The sequence below is a fragment of the Nycticebus coucang genome, chromosome 4, assembly GCF_027406575.1.
Source record: "Nycticebus coucang isolate mNycCou1 chromosome 4, mNycCou1.pri, whole genome shotgun sequence".
NCBI classification, from domain to species: Eukaryota; Metazoa; Chordata; class Mammalia; order Primates; family Lorisidae; genus Nycticebus; species Nycticebus coucang.
Genome location: NC_069783.1, coordinates 37714334 through 37730543, shown reverse-complemented (window position 1 = coordinate 37730543; position 16210 = coordinate 37714334). Strand labels below are relative to the sequence as shown.

Below are 16210 nucleotides of genomic sequence, written 5' to 3'. Positions count from 1 at the left end.
AGCTTGTGTCTCTTCAATGAGGAATTTAAGCCATTTATATTTATTGAGAGAATTGATACGTATGGTGAGGGTCTATTTGTCTTGTCTGGTGAAAGTCCATTGCTCAGTTTTGTCTTTTGTGTCATTATGGAAGTGAGGCTTTGTCCCTTTGTTTCTGGGTGTTTACTTTGCTAGTGGTCCATTGTGATGGTCAGTGTGGAGAATAGGTCTGAGTATTTCCTATAGAGCTGGTTGTGGCAAATTTCCTCAATGTTTGCATGTCAGTAAACAATTTGATTTCTTCATTGATTTTGAAGCTTAGTTTTAGCAGGATACAGAATTCTGGGCTGAAAATTGTTTTGCTTAAGAAGGTTAAAAGCAGGGTAGCTCCTGTGGCTCAAAAGGAGTAGGGTGTGGGCCCCATATGCCAGAGGTGGCAGGTTCAAACCCAGGCCCAGCCAAAAACTGCAAAAAAAAAAAAAGAAGGTTAAAAAGTAGATGACCACTCCCTTCTGTCTTGAAAAGGTTCAGCTGTAAAGTCCGCTGTCATCCTGATAGATCTGCCCCTGTAGGTCAATTGGAATTTATTCCTGACTACTTGCAGAATTTTTTCTTTTGTCTTAACTTTGGACAAGTTCATTACAATATGTTTGGTAGATACTCTGTTTATTTGACTTTTTTTTTTTTTTTTTTGAGACAGAGTTCTACCCTATGCCCTTAGCAGAGTGCAGTGGCATCATAGCCCACTGCAACCTCAGACTTGGGCTGTGGGCATCCTGCTGCCTCAGCCTTCCGAATCCACTGGGATTACAGGCTCTTGCCAAGGCGCCTGGCTGGGTTTTTCTTTTTTTCATGAATCAGGATCTCACTCTTGCTCAGACAAGTCTTGAACTCCTGAGCTCAAACAGTCCTCTGGCCTCAGCCTCCCACATTGCTGGGGTTACAGGTGTGAGCCACTGCATCCAGCACTTAGATGCTCTTGTTTATGTTGAGATGACCTGGGGTTTGAGATCCCTCTAAAAAGAATATGTCATAATCTTTGGCGATGCTTGGGAAATTTTTGGTTATCATATGCTCCAGTATGGCTTCCATTCCTCTGGGTCATTCTTCCCCTTCAAGGGTTCCTTTAATTCATATGTTTGAACACTTTGTGAAGTCTCATAATTCTCTTAAGCTGTGGTTCTGTGTTTTTGTTCTTCTACTCTGCCTGTTCAAATGCCCAGGTTAGCTCAAGAGCTTTATCTTCTAGCTCTGAAATGCTTTATTTTCTAAGGTCTAATCTGTTATTGATACTCATCTTTAAGTTGCCTGATTGACTCCTTCAATTCCTTGTATATCTTCGATACATCTTTTCTAATTTCTTTATGTCTGTCATTCATTATTTGGATTTCCTTTTGGTTGTTTTCCACTTTCCCTTTAATTCCCTTCATTGTTTTTGCCATCCCATATTTTAAATTCCCTTTCTGTCATTTCTATAATTTCTTTATAGATGGGAACCTTGTGATCCCTTTGGGGCATTGATCTGTTTTGGTTTTTCATGTTGCGAGAATTTTTCTCGTTTCCTCCTCATATGTGTTTTCTTCTTGTTTACTTCTTTCCCCTAATTTTGCCTGTCACTTTCTGCTTTTCTTTAAATAACTTTGTATCTGGGCTTAGGTGTTGAAGTTTCCCATTGAAGAGAAAAGTAAAGAGCAAGAAGGGATAAAAGAAAGAAAAAGCGAAAAAAAGAAAGGAGGGGGTGAAAGGAAAAATGTTGATAAAAAGGTGAGCAGAAGGACAGAAAGAGGAGTAATTTTGGTGTTCATCTGGGTGTTTTGACCTACACCCACAATTCCAGGACTCTGGGAGGCCAGGTCTGTCAAGGTTAGGAGCTCCTTACTAGCCTGAGCAAAAGCAAGACTCCCACCTCTGCCAAATATAGAAGAAAATGAGCAGTATGTCACAGTGGGGACCTACAAATACCACTCTTCCAAAGGCTAAAGCTAGAAAGACACCCTAGACTAGGGGCTCAAGGACTCCTAGAGCCTGGCCAATGCTGCGCCACCCCAGCCCAGGCCTCAGAGTGAAGCTTTGTTGCATAAATAGAATACAGAATGAAGTAGAATAAAACATCAGAAAAATAATGAAAATATAAGTTTAGAAGTAAAATTATAAAAGATGCAAAAAGGGGATATCTTAGTTATTGGCTGAGACTTTTATGTGGGAAACATGAGAAAAGTAGAAAAATCTCTATGAAAAGAGAAAAATAGAAAAGAAAGAGTAAAAGGGGTAGAAAAACTTAAAACTATGGATCCCTTGCTATCAAAGAAAGTAAAAGTAAAAAAAAAAAAAAAACAAAACAATACCAAAAAACTAAGAAAAAAATTGAAAATAAGAATATATATATGTAATATAACAGCAGTTGGTACTCTAAGAAAATGGAGAAAAGAGAAAAAAGGTGTATAATGTCATACATTGCTTGGGCACCAAGTGGTGCTTTTTGTTTAGGAGATTCAAAACACACATGCTGATTCTGCTGTATAGTTTGGGGTCCAGAAGCCATATCTAATTGCCAAGGAGAGGTTTTCCTGATTTATTTGTCCTCAATTAGGACTTGGTTGCTTTGCTAGCATTCGGTCCCTTATAGGGTTGGGAGTCTGAAACTCTTGCCAGACTACTTTTTCGAAACAGTACCCCTTGGCCACAAAGTGGCTTTCCCAGGGGAGCAGGAGCCTCCCAACTCACTCTAAGGGTGACTGCCTGAGCTCAGCAGGTATGCCAGAGCCAGCTGTGCACTAGGACCCTGAGGCTACTTCCTCTGGGATGGTGCTCCCACAGTGGTGGCACCCTGCCAATAGCCAAACTGATGAGAGCTCTCCCTCACTGGGCCACGGGCACTGTTCAGGATTATTTACTCACTTAGTCCCTCCCAAAGCAGCCCCAGCGACAAGTCCAGAATAACTGCAGGACAGGCTCACCCTTCTCTGGCCCTTCACTGGAGGACTGGCTAGCCTCTGCCTGCACCCTGGCACTCACCTTCTGTGCTGGTTTTCCACTGCTCCTGACCTCCTCGTTGGCTTGTGGAGACCCCCTGCTGATTCACTGTGCTCCCAGAGTGATGTTTTTGGGCAGGACACCCCTGCAGAGGTGGCTGGACTCTTCTCTCCCATCTCACCACAATAGCTGCTAAGGAGATGTCTATAGAACCTACTACCTCAGTATATGGGGCCGGTGCCCTACTCCTTGAGCCACAGGCACCACACGAAAATAATCTTTTAAATATCATTTTTATTATGTTTTAATATTTGTCTCTGGAAGACAAATACTGTTTTTCTTCACACACTTGTGTATTTGTTTCAAAATCATGTAATACAGTCTTTGGGTGTTACAGTGAAGTGAGTATAATGGTTTCCAATAGAGTTTATTATTATAATGTGTAGGCACAGAACCAAAATTTATGTAGATAGAAAGCATCGCAAAAAATTTAAGATCTTTATGGTATTACCAGTTGCTTTGTTATGATTATATAACTTTAATTTTCTGCAAGTATGAAATTCTGTCTGAATGACTGATATGGGTGCAAATTGTTGCATGAACACAGGGAACTCCCAATTCTTGATTCTGGCTTTTTGTGTTGTATCTTGGCAACCTATGAGGATTCCACTGCCTCTTTCAGTTAGATGATGCAGTATCCTGTTTTTGAACTAGGAGTCAGGTTTCTTGTTATAGGATGGGTTAGCGGCTCCCTCCTCAGCCATTCTATATTACCACCATGTACCCAAAACCTAGGTGTAAATAATAACTTAAAGGAGATCAAAGTTATTTCTCTGATGTAATCAGAAAAACTTAAAGAATATGGAAAAAAACATGTTGGGCATAAGCATCATTCTATTTTTCAGATTTGTGGTAAGAAGTACCTTTCACAATAGAAATACTTTTCTGCTGTTTTTAGTCTGTTGTTTGAATTAACACTTAGAAATTATCTACTTAAGTAATATTGATCCTCTTTAGTTATTTCTGCCTTTAATTGCACTGTCCTTATCTTAGTGCCTGTGAATCAGAGGTCTGTCTTTACATTTTTATGCTACTAGGTAAATCGCCATTTATATAGATGATAACATAAGCAGAGATTGCATGTAGAATCTGAATAATTACTTTTAGTCTGTTTCTGTCCACAATGTTTAAATTACCTTGTTTTCTTTATTACATAACTGAATGTATCTCAATATCTGCTACGTTTTATTTTTTCTTCTGATTTCTGCTCTCTGCATTTTAAACTTTGTTGGAGAAATTCAGACTGGCTGAATATCTATACTGAAACATGCAAATCCAGCTTAAAATAGATCTTTATTGAGGTTCAGTGCTATTACAGTTGACCCTTGAACAACCTGGGTATTAGGGGCACTGGCCTCCTACACAGTCAAAAAACTGTATAACTTTGCCTCCCTTGAAACTTAACTAATAATAACCTACTGTTGACTGAAAGCCTTATTGCTAACATTGAGTCAATTAATACATATTTTGGAATACTGTATTCCTTTAATAAACTACAAAAAAAATGTTAAGAAAATTATAAGGGGGCCAGGTGCTATAGCTCACACCTGTAATCCTAGTACTCTGGGAGGCCACGGTAGGTGGATTGCTTGAGCTCACGAATTCAAGATCATCCTGAGCAAGAGTGAAACCCCATCTCTAAAAAACAGCCAGGCATTGTGGTGGGCACCTGCAGTCCCAGCTACTTGAGAGACTGAGGCAAGAGGATGGCTTGAGCCCAAGAGTTTGAGGTTGCTGTGAGCTGTGATGCTACAACACTCTACCTGGGGCAAGAAACTCAGACTTTGTCTCAAAAAAAGAAAAAAAAAGGAAAAATTATAAGGGGTAGAAAATATATTTATTTGTAAAGCAGAAGTAGTTTATTGTAGAAGCCTTCATTCTCATTATCTGTGTGTTGAGTAGTAGGATGAAGAAGAGGAGGGGTTGATCTTGATGTCACGGGAGGAAGAAGTGGAGTGCCATGGGGAGAGGCAAGGGAGTCCAGCACTTGCAGAAATACGCTGTAATTTCTGACTCTTTTGCTTTTTCATTTCTCCAAAAACGTTTCTGTATGGTACCAGTCTTTCCACGGTTTGTTTTAGTTTCAGTGCCTGTATTATAGAAGGGTGCACTTTGTGAAAGAAGTCAAACGCAGTCTTGAGTAATTGACCCTCTTCTGCGAGATTGTCTAATGTCAATTTGTTTTTTGGCACTGACTCTTCTACATTGTCTTCTTTGTTGTCTGGCACTGGTTCAAAAGTATTCGTCTCCATCTAGTCATCTTCTGTAAATTCCTCCAGTGTGGTGTCTATATTTACTCTTTAACTTCTCCAACATCTGTTATCTTAAAATTCTTCACCTCCTGCCTTTTTTGCCATATCCACATCTCTTTCATGATTTCCTTGATTGGCTGTGTCAAAAATCCTGGGAAGTCGTGCACAATATCTGGACCTCGTTTTCTCCAGCAGGAATTTATTGTTTTGGTGTCTTTCACAGCTTTTTCTATAACAATTATATCTTCAGTGGTGTAATCCTTCGAAACTTTCATGATGCTCTCTCTATTGGAGTTCTTTTCCATAATATTGGCAGTCTTTTTACATAGACCATGTGTAATGACCCTTAAAGGTCCTTGTTAGAGGCTTAATTAGAGACAGAGACATTGTGTTGAATTCCTGGGGTTCTGGGTGGCCAGGGACATTGTTTAATATCAAAAGAACTTTAAAAGGAAGTCCCTTACTGGCCAGAGGACAAAGCATTGATGGAACCAGTCCAGAAGAAGGCTCTCTTCTTGTGTACAACCAAAAGACTAGCAGCTGGTGTTTATCTTTTCCCTCCAAGGAATGAGCATTAACAGCTTTGTAGATAAAGGCAGTCCTGATCATAAACCTGAGTACGTCTGTACAAAACTGTAAAGTTAGTCTGTTCCTTCCTTCCTTAAATCATGGTGCTTGCTTCTCCTTACTAGTAAATGTCATTTGTGGCACATTTCCCCCCAGAATGGGGCACTTTTATGTGCATTAAACACTTGTTCTTGCTGACCTCTAACAAGAAAAGGCTTTTTTTTTTTTTTTTTTTTTTGCTTTTAAACCCCAAATAGCTATTCAGGCAGATATCCTCAGTGATTTTCTTAATGGCATTTGGGAACTTTGCTGCCTCCTGGTTGGCAGAAGCTACCTCTCCTATTATCTTGACATGTTTAAAGCCAAACCTCTTTCTAAAATTATCAAACCATCCTTTGCTGCCATTAAATTTTCTTGCTTCAGATTCATCACTTTCCTTTTGCTTGATGTAGTCATATAATGACTGCTTTTTCTTGAATTGTGTCAAGTTTATAGGTATTTCTTCCATATATTACTTCTACACTCACCTAAAAGCAGCCTTTTCAGTAGCACAGAGTTTTCAAAATGCAAGATTTTTCTGCCTGTTATTGCAAAAAGGGCTTAAGAATTTCCTTTCCTTTTTTGTAAACACCTGTCCTTTAGCTAGATCCCTTTTTACTGCTATATGCAATTTACTGGAGAGACAGAGATGATTAGCATCGCAAGGCATTTTAAGTGGATTTTTGAAACACTTGTGCTTACTACTATAGCAACAAATAGTAGCTACAAAATTATTAAAGTAGGACAGTATGTACTACAGTTAATTTTATACAGTTATAATTTAATACTGTGTCTTTATACTTGCTTACGTTTCTCTTGACTGGGAATGGTGCCATGTACGGTCTGTAATGTATGGACAAATCTTGATGAATCTTAACTCTTTATAATACTTCGTTGATATTTTATGACAGTAAATGATAAAATAGCCTTGTATCTACACTTATTTCATTCATTCATTTTATAGCTTTCTGTTAATTTTTTGTATGTTTCTATTCTACCCAGTTCACCTGTGATTTTTCAAATTGTTGTAAATCTCCAAAAAGTTTTCTAATACATTTGTTGATAAAAATCTGTATATGTCCAACAAACATGAAAAAATGCTTAACATCTCTAATTATGAGGAAATACAAATCAAAACCACCATGAGATATTACTTAATTCCAATCAAAGTGGGTTTTATCAAAAGTCCCAAAACAACAAATACTGGAGTAAATGCAAAGAGATAGGAGCCCTCATACACTGCTCGCAGGAGTATAAACTGACACCACCTCCATGGAAAGTAGTATGGACATATTCAAAGAACTACAAGTAGATCTACCATTTGATCCAACAATTCCATTACTATTCTTTTTCCCAAAGAAAGAAAAGACATTTTATAAAAGCAACACCTGTGCTCAAATGTTTATAGCAGCACAATTCACAATTGCAAAGATGTGGAAACAACCCAAGTGCCCATCTATACATGAGTAGATTAATAAAATGTGCTGTATGTATGCCATGGAATACTACTCAGCCGTAAAAAAGTAGCGAACTAATATTTTTTTGTAACAATCTAGTTAGACCTAGAGACCATTCTTCTAAGTAAAATATTTCAAGAATGGAAAAACAAACACCAAATGTACTATCTATTAAATTGGAACTAATCAATCAACACTTAAGTGTACATATGGAAATAACACTCATCAAAAATCAAGTCAGTAGGAGGGTGGAGAAGGGGATGGGTAAATTCTCACCTGACAGGTACAGTGCACAGAAACTAGGGGACACTTACAACTTTAACTCAAATGCTAGAAACACAATTTATGTAACTAAATATTTGTACTACCATAATATTCTGAAATAAAATTTTAAAAAGGAAATAAAAAGAAAAAAATCTCTATATAAGTGGACCCATATAGTTCAAACCTGGTGTTGTTCAGGAGTCAACTGTACTCATCTTTGACTCCCTTTCACAGTCTCATCCAACACTTATTTTTTCTTCATCCAATACCAATTTTTAAGCCCTTAATTCTTCTCACTTAAGACTCTGCATTTGATTTTAAGAAATTAAGCATAAATCAATGAATTGTATTTGTATTGAGCACTTACTGTATATGTATAAGTGGTACCCTCATGTCCTGAGTATTAAAATATAAACAAGACAATGCAGGAGCTCACAGCCTTAACAGGGAAGAAAAATATACAAATAAACATAATACAGTGTTATTTTATTTGAGAAGCAAAGTTCTGCAATATGGTATAAATACTGATTCTGTCTGAAGACACCAAGAAAAGGTATGTGGAAATGCCCCTAAAATTTTTTCTTCTTTTATATTAAATGTCCCTTTCACCTTCATGAGAGGGGCCCAGTTCCAACTCTCTTTGGAAGTGCTCTAAACTTTCCCTTTGTTCTTAAATAAAATTTCTCTTTGTTACACTGAAAAAAATCAATAAATAAAAATTAAAAATACGCTTTATTGAGGTATAATGCTATATAATAAATGTTCGATAAAGTACATAACTAATATATTTAAGTTGTGTGACTTGATAAATTTTGATATTTGTATATACCTAAGAAACTGTTACCATAATCAGAATAATAAACATAATCCTCAAAAGTTTTTTTGTGCCTTTATAGAATCCCTTCTTTTTTTTTGAGACAGAGCTTCAAGCTGTCACCCTGGGTAGAATGCTGTGGCATCACAGCTCACAGCAACCTCCAACTCCCAGGCTAAAGCGATTTTCCTGCCTCCGCCTCCCCAAGGAGGCGTATTCTTGCTCCTGGTCAGGCTGGTCTCAAACTTCCTGGCCTCAAGAGATCCTCTCACCTTAACCTCCCAGGAGTACTAGGATTACAGGTCTGAGCTACCATGTCCAGCCTTATGCATGGTTCTTATTCATGCTTTTTGTGTTGTATTCAGAAAATATTTTCTAAACTCAAGGTTACTAAGAACATTTTTAGAAATGATATTGTATTTTTTATAGAAATTGTTCTTTCTATGTTCATGAGAGATATTTGTAATTTTCTTGTAACATCTTTGTTTTGTTCTGTTACCAGAATAATATGGGTCTTGATACGTATTATTTTCATTTTTGTGAAAGAGTTTGTATAGAATTGGTATTATTTTTTCTTGCAGTGTTTGTTGGAGTTTATCACTGAAGCCATCTGGGTCTGGAGGCTTCTTTGTGGGATATTTTAAAACTACAGATTGATTTCTTTTATAGATATCGGGCTATTCAGATTATCTATTTCTTCTTCAGTGAGCTTTGGTTGTTCATGTCTTTTAAGGAATTTATCTGTTTCATCCTAGTTGAAATTTAATTGCATTAAGTTGTATATAATATACTATCATTTTAATCTCTGTAGAATCTATAATGTTATCATCTCTCTCTTTTCTCTTTTTTCCTGATCAATCTGGCTGGAGGTTTAGCTTCTTTGAGATAATAGACCCTCAGTTTTATTGATCTTGTCAAGCCAACTTTGGATTTTATGGATTTTTTCCTTATTGTTTTTCTCTTCTGTTTCCTTGATTTCCACTCTGATCTTACTTTCTTTTACTTTGGGTTTCATTTGCCATTTGTTCTACTCTAGTTTCTTAAGATAGAAGCTAAAGTCACTGATTGCTTTTATTCTTTTCTTTTCCCCTAATATGGGCATTTGATGCTTTAAGTTTCCTTCTATATGGTAATTTTAGCTGTGTATCACAAATTTTGACATGATCTAATTTTATTTTCACTCACTTAAAAATACTACCTAATTTCCTTATTGATTTCTTCTTTGATCAATTTGTTTAGAAGTATTATTTAATTTTCAAATACTTGGAGGATTTTCCACAGATCTGTTAATGAATTTCTACTGTATTTGCATTGTGTTCTAAGAAAATATACTTTTATGATTTTGAATCTTTTCAAATTTATTCAAACTTGTTTTATGGCTATGAGTATGGCATAGTTTGTTAAATGCTCTGTTTGCCCTGCAAAAGAATGTGTGTACAATGGGAAAGGATGTTTGCATATTTTCAATCAGACAAAAGCTTGATAACTAGGATCTATAGAGAACTCAAATTAATCCACATGAAAAAAGCCAACAATCCCATATATCAATGGGCAAGAGACATGAATAGAACTTTCTCTAAAGACGACAGACGAATGGCTAACAAACACATGAAAAAATGTTCATCATCTCTATATATTAGAGAAATGCAAATCAAAACAACCCCGAGATACCATCTAACCCCAGTGAGAATGGCCCACATCACAAAATCTCAAAACTGCAGATGCTGGTGTGGATGTGGAGAGAAGGGAACACTTTTACACTGCTGGCGGGACTGCAAACTAGTACAACCTTTCTGGAAGGAAGTATGGAGAAACCTCAAAGCACTCAAGCTAGACCTCCCATTTGATCCTGCAATCCCATTACTGGGCATCTACCCAGAAGGAAAGAAATCCTTTTATCATAAGGACACTTGTACTAGACTGTTTATTGCAGCTCAATTTACAATCGCCAAAATGTGGAAACAGCCTAAATGCCCACTAACCCAGGAATGGATTAACAAGCTGTGGTATATGTATACCATGGAATACTATTCAGCCATTAGAAAAAATGGAGACTTTACATCCCTCGTATTAACCTGGATGGACGTGGAAGACATTATTCTTAGTAAAGCATCAGAAGAATGGAGAAGCATGAATCCTATGTACTCAGTTTTGATATGAGGACAATTAATGACAATTAAGGTTGGGGGGGGAGGAAAAGCAGAAAGAGGGAAGGAGGAAGGGGGGATGGGGCCTTGGTCTGTGTCACACTTTATGGGGGCAAGACATGATTGCAAGAGGGACTTTACCTAACAATTGCAATCAGTGTAACCTGGCTTATTGTACCCTCAATGAATCCCCAACAAAAAAAAAAAAAAAAGGAGGGCGGCGCCTGTGGCTGGGTGGGTAGGGCGCCGGCCCCATATACCGAGGGTTGCCGGTTCCAATCCGGCCTGGGTTGAACTGCAACCAAAAAATAGCCGGGCGTTGTGGCGGGCGCCTGTAGTCCCAGATACTCGGGAGGCTGAGGCAAGAGAATCGCCTGGGCCCCAGAGTTGGAGGTTGCTGTGAGCTGTGTGAGGCCACGGCAGTCTACCGAGGGCCATAAAGTGAAACTCTGTCTCTACAAAAAAAAAAAAAAAGAATGTGTGTATATTGTGCTGTTGTTGAGTAAGTGCTGTATAAATGTGAGTTAGGTTAAATTCATAGTATTGAGTATTGTTTATCTTTACAGATTTTCTTTCCACTTATATTAATTACTAAGAGAAGGTTGGAGGTCTCTGAATGTAATTGTAGACTTGGCTATTTTCTCTTGAAGTTCTACTGGGTTTTGCTTTGTGTATTTTGAAGCTTTATTTTTAAGTACCTAAGTATATAGGATGTTATTCCCTCTAAATGAATTGACCCTTTTATCAGTTATTATGAAATGAATACTTTATCTCTGATTATATTGTTTGTTCCAAAATTTATTTTGTTTAATATTGACATAGACATTCTAGCTTGCTTTCTACTAGTGTTTGCATCCTATGTCTTTTTCCTTTCTTTTACTTTTTAACCTACTTTCTCTTTTATATGTGCATTTTATAGGCAATGGACGTTATTAGCTGTGGATTACTGCGTCTTTTTATTGCTTTTTTCTTTTTTAATTCAATTTGACACTATCAGCTGTTTGAATTAGCTTAGTGCTAATTTTATACTAAATGTTATTGATATAATTGGGCCCTTGTATCTTACCATTGTTTTCTGTTCTTCCCATTTGTTCTTTGTACCTTTATTTTCTTTTTCCACCTTCCTTTGAATTGGGTATTTTTTTATGGCTCTATTTTATCTTATCTATTAGTTTAATAGCAGTATCTCTGTTTTATATTTTTAGTGGTTGCTTTAGGGCTTTTAGTATATGTCTTTATGATTGTCAATCTTCAAGTAATTTTATACGATTTCACATGTAGCATAAGGACCTAATAAACATATATTTCCATTTGCTCGCTTCTGTCATTTGTGCTGTTATTACCATGTATTTACTTATAAACATATTTACTTGTACGTAAGCTCCACAATATGCATTATTGTTTTTATTTTGATTGGTTATTTATCTTTTTAAAAGAAATTTTAAAATTCTTTTATATTTACTATTTCTAATGCTCTTTAAGTTCTGTGTGGTTATATATTTTTGTCAGGTACCATTTTCCTTCTGTTTGAAGAATTTCCTTTATTACTTCTTACAGTGCAGATCTGATGGTGATTTATTTTCTCAGCTTATGTGTGTCTGACAGTATTTTGCCTTAATTTATGAAAAGATTTGTTAATGGAGTATATAATTAAAGATTAACTTTTTTCCCCCAGTATTTTAAAATTTTTTCCCCAGTTTTTCACTGTGTGCTGGCTTGCCTTTTTTTCTAACCAGAAGTTTTCATTCTTATCTTTGTTCCTCTGTAATTGTAATTTTTCCCTCTTGCTTTCAATATTTTTCACTTTATCACTGTATTAAGCAATTCGGGTATGATGTGCATTACTGTCGCTTTTTCTCGTTGGGAGTTTCTTAAGATTCTTATATATGTGGGTTTATACTTTTAAAATAGATTTAGAAAAATTCTGGCAATTAATCCCAATATTTTTTTCTGTTTACCTGTTTATTAGGCCACTTGGAAGTATTCTACCAACTGATGTTCTCTACTAATGTTATTTCAGTTTTCTCTTTCATTTTAAAATTTCTATTGCTATTTTTTCAAGTTCACTGCTCTTTTCTTTTGTGGCATCTAATTAGTTGTTATTCTATCCAGTGTATTTTATATCTCAGTTACTTTAGTTTTTATGTATTAGTATGATTTGGGTCTTTTTCAGATTTCATGTTTTTATTTAACTGGTTTAATCTTTCCCTTCTTAACATATAGAATGTAGTTATGATAGCTATTTTAATGTGTTTGTTTACTAGTTCTGTTCTTAGATCTGTTTTATTGATTTTTTTGTTATATTTTTCTGTTTCTTTATATGTTCAATATTTTTATTGGATTCTAGACATTACGAATTTTACCTTATATGTTGGACATTTTTACATTCCTATTAGTATTCTTGAGCTTCCTGTGGTACAGTGAAGTTAATTTGGAAACAGATCCTTTTGAGGATTATTTTGAAGCTTAGGAACAGAGCAGCCTGTATTTTAGGGCTAATTTTTCCCTAAGTCAGTATTCTTCTGAGTGTCCTACCTAGGGCCTCTTAAATTTTGAGGTTCATGAACCATTTCTAGTCCTTGATGGGCTTTGGGAATTTTTCTCTCCTCCTCTTCTCGGGTTCTGTGCTAGGCGTTGTTTCCTCACAAGCATGTAGGGATCAGTATTAAGCAGAAATCTTGAGATGAAGATGGTCCTTCTGCAGATCTCTGAAGTTTTCATGTAGTTCTCCTTTGATATTCTGTCCTGTGAATTCTAGCTGCCTTGGTTTTCATGTATTCCTGGCTTCACCTTCTCAATTCTGCTTTGCCCTGAGGCCTGGAAACTATCTCTAGGCTATAAGCTGGGACAATTACAGAGCTCTGTAGGGTTTCATTTTTTTCTGTTTTCAGAGATCACTGTAATGCACTACCTAATGTTCCATATTTAAAGACCATTAACGGTTTAATATGTTTTGTTCATTTCTAAAGTGCCCCCCGCCCCCCAGGTAGAAGGGTAAAGCTAGTCTCTGCTACTGTATTTTGGCCAGGTGCTATACTTTTGGAAGCTAAAACCACTATTTATTCATTAGTTAAAGAGGAAATTACAGTGAAAGTTACATGGTATTTATGTCAATGAAAAATGATCAAGACTATGGATATAAATAAAGCAGGACTTGCTGAATAATTTACAGTTGTAAATTCATTTTATTAGAAAACAAGAACAACGGAGGTAAAATGATTAAGCATTCACCCCAAGGAATTAGAAAAAGCAGAATAAACTCATAGGCCCTAGAAATGTAAATAATAAAGAGGAAGAGGAATTAAATAGAGGGAAAAAGAGATGATTAATAAAACCCAAAGCTAGGCTGGATGTGGTGGCTCATACCTTTAATTCCAGCACTTTGGGGTGCTGAAGCAGAAGGATTGCTTAAGGCCACTAGTTCCAGTTCATCCTGAGCAGGCAGAGACCTGTGTACAGAAAATAGACATATTAGCCGAATGTGGTGGCATGTACATATAGTCCCAGCTGCTACTTAGGAGACTGAGGAAGGAGAATTGCTTGAGCCCGGGAGTTGGAAATTGCAGTGAGCTATGATGATGCTTCTGCATTCTAGCCCAGGTGACAGTGAGACCCTGCCTCAAACAGGCCCCCCAAACTAAAACAACCCCCCCAAAGATGTGAACCCCTATGACTATAATCCTAGAACTTTGGGAGGCTGTGGCAGGAAGATCACTTGAGATAGGATTTCGAGACCAGTCTGAATAACATAGTGAGATCCTACAAAAAATAAAAGAAATTATACGAGCATGGTGATATGTTCCGGTAGTCCCAGCAACTCAGGGGGCTGTGGAGAATTATTCAAGTCCAACAGTTTGAGGTTGGAGTGAGCTATGGCAGTGCTCCTGTGTAGCCCAGCCCAGACATCAGAGGGAGGCCCCTTTTAAAACGAAAACAACAGGCTCAGTGCCTATAGCTCCTGTGGTTAGGGCTCTGGTCATATGCACCGGGGCTGGTGGGTTCGAACTGGGCCAGGGCCTGCTAAACAACAATGGCAACAATAATAAAAAAATAGCCAGGCATTGTGGCGGGTGCGGCAAGAGAATCACTTAAGCCCAAGAGTTTGAGGTTGCTGTGAGCTATGATGATACGACATTTCTACCAAGGGCCACATAATGAGACCCTGTCTCAAAATAAATAAATAAATAAATACTAAAACAAAAACAAAAAGAAAACCAAAGCTGGATATTTGAAGATAGTGAACAAGACAATCCTGAGAAAATCATTGAAGAAATAGAAGAGAAATTATTTATTTGTTAATTATTATTGGGAACTAATTTAGCAGATACTTAAAAACTTATAAAAAGGACTATATGATCAATTTATGTTAATAGAAATGAAAGCCAGCTCGGTGCCTGTGGCTCAAGTGGCTAAGGCGCCAGCCACATACACCTGAGCTGGCAGGTTCGAATTCAGCCGGGGCCTGACAAACAACAACGATGGCTGCAACCAGAAAAAAGAAAGAAATGAAAGCCTAGAACACAGATTATTGTGTCTAGACTGGAGACTTGCAGTTTTCGAGAAAAGAGTTGATAATAGCCTGAACTCTAGGGCACTAGGAGTGGAAACAGAAGTAAAATGATTCAATAGACATTTGTGAATGGAAGGATGGGAAGTAATTGGGTTAGAGAAGTATTTTTAATGTTTTTTATCTCACATTATACTTGAACCTATAGTTAAACTTCTGGGGCACATTTAAAAAAAAAGAGCAAAAAAAGAATATACTTACTGTGTTTTGAACTCCTTTTGAAAATGATTCAATGAATGTTCTTTAAAATTTTTCATGGTACATCGAAGATCCTCTCCCAACACATCACCGCTTGAAAATCACTGGTTAGAGGGTTCTAGCTTGGGCAGTTGGAAGGTGTTGAGTGTTGTCATTACCCCTAAGAATAGCAGAGTTTTGGGGGATGGGGAGGGGAGGGTGAATCCAGGTACATGGGTATCAGTGGCATCATTGTCTGATTGGTTATACGCACCCTGAGCTTAGAAGAGAGGCCTGGGTGAATTGTGCCTGGTTAATGTTGCCACACAATTGGGTTCATGTATTTAAACTGACAAGTTTGTTTTTCTTTTTGTGAGCATGCCTTTCTTTAAATGTTTCCAAAAGTGTAACTTTTTTAAAAAACCAGATTAAACCCTCCCCCATATAAATATTATTTACCCAGCTAGATTGTAGATATGAGGACAAAGATCCCACTTAGAGCAGTTTCTTGTAATAAACACTAAAATGTATGCTTGTAACAGGAGCCCTTAACTTTTTGGCACAGTTACTACATAAGTGCTCAGATTTCAACGAGTGATGTGGCTGCAACTTAGATTTTGATTCTTTAAAGTCATTGCCAGGCTTATCTGACCTTACTGCCAAGCAGCTAGAATGGCCTTCACTGGAAGATAGCCCAATGTACCTTTCATTTAACTAAGTTCCTAAAATACTTAATACTTGAAAATGAGCTGCTCTCACTTACAGTAGTGAGGTGCTGCCTGCACATTCTTCCCTCCTCTTTGGCCTAAACAAAAATTACCCCAAAGTTAGAAGCAAAATGGTTCCCATGTTCTTTTTTTGTTCTGTTAAAAAACCATGTGCCATACATTGGAAACGGCCTTTCCTCTTATGCT

The 16210-nt window shown here is 37.1% G+C and overlaps 1 protein-coding gene across 6 annotated transcripts in view; it reads left to right on the top strand.

Moving 5' to 3' along the window:
* The window catches only part of MAP4K3 (mitogen-activated protein kinase kinase kinase kinase 3), a 190958-nt gene that overhangs the window by 35257 nt on the left and 139491 nt on the right, over positions 1–16210 (top strand). The window lies entirely within an intron of this gene.